Source organism: Myotis davidii, unplaced genomic scaffold (genome assembly GCF_000327345.1).
Source record: "Myotis davidii unplaced genomic scaffold, ASM32734v1 scaffold9133, whole genome shotgun sequence".
Classification (NCBI taxonomy): domain Eukaryota; kingdom Metazoa; phylum Chordata; class Mammalia; order Chiroptera; family Vespertilionidae; genus Myotis; species Myotis davidii.
The window spans coordinates 1,784-2,807 of record NW_006284507.1 but is presented as its reverse complement, the minus strand read 5'-3'; the positions used below and the strand labels follow the sequence as shown (position 1 = coordinate 2,807).

General features: G+C 61.5%; 1 long non-coding RNA gene across 1 annotated transcript in view; it reads left to right on the top strand.

Moving 5' to 3' along the window:
• The first annotated feature begins 45 nt into the window (after positions 1–45).
• Positions 46–1,024, top strand: part of LOC107185080 — a 2,757-nt gene continuing 1,778 nt past the window's right edge. The window contains exons 1-2 of the long non-coding RNA XR_001516002.1: positions 46–148; positions 814–956. This is a non-coding gene — a long non-coding RNA (uncharacterized LOC107185080). The remainder of the gene's footprint in view (positions 149–813; positions 957–1,024) is intronic.

Sequence of the window (1,024 nt, the reverse complement as noted above, 5' to 3'; positions counted from 1 at the left end):
AAACAAGAGCAGCAGCCTGGGGACAGCAGGGAAAAGGAGGGGTCAGCCATGACTGCCAGCCACCTCCCTGCCCAACAGCAGGCCTAGCACAGCCCTCAGCTTCAAAGGACCATGAGGACAAAGAGCATGCTCCATGGAGAAACAATTAGTAAGACGGCTAGGGCTTGGGTTTCACCAGGAGAAGGCTGGCCTGCCCATCTGAGCCCAGGACAGGGCAGGGCAGAGAGTCTGCAGAGGCAGTGACCGCTTCCCAGGGGCACAGGAAGACCAATTCTCCTGATCCCTCCTCTCCCAACCAGCTCAGGGCTCCCTCCTCGCACTCCCCAGCCCCCAGCTTCCCAGGGAAGGGCCCTCACTCACTCTTCTTGCAGGAGGTGCATTTGCAGTCCTCGCATTTGCAGGAGCCCAGTGCAGGTGCAGGAGCCACCTGCAAGGAGAAAGACAGGCAGTGAGATGCCTGATGCAGGAGAGACCGCAGTCCCTCAACTCTGCTCCCCATACCCCTCCCCTGGGCAGGGGCCAGCCCCGGGATCTCCTGTCCCACATGGAACAGATGGGGGCCTACCCCACCCTCTCTGCCCTTCTGCTAGAGAGGGCGGTGCACTCCCTTGTGCTTACCCCCCAGGGATGGTCCCCGGCTCCAGACCCAGTTCAGTTAGGTTGCGTCTGGGGGCCAGGACCTTATGTCCTCAGCCCAGAAGACACACTGTTCCCTGCCTCCAACCCGCAGGGACAACTTAGAGTCCTGGGCCAGCAGCTCCCCTTCTCTCCCCCCCTCCCCAACACCTGGAGCAGGACAACCTCGACCCTCAGGCCTCTCCAACAGGAACCACTGGGAGGCTGCAAAGGCTCCAACTGGATGAGGGCCCTTGGCCAGGGAGAAGGCACAGAAGCTGCTCTCTCTCTAAGGCGTCTGCTTCCTCTCAAGCTCAAAATACTCCCTCCTCTCCCTCAGGGTGAGTAAGGGGCCTCTGAGGTCTAGAGCCCGGGTACCTTACCAGGGGGGCGGGAGCAGTTGGGGTCC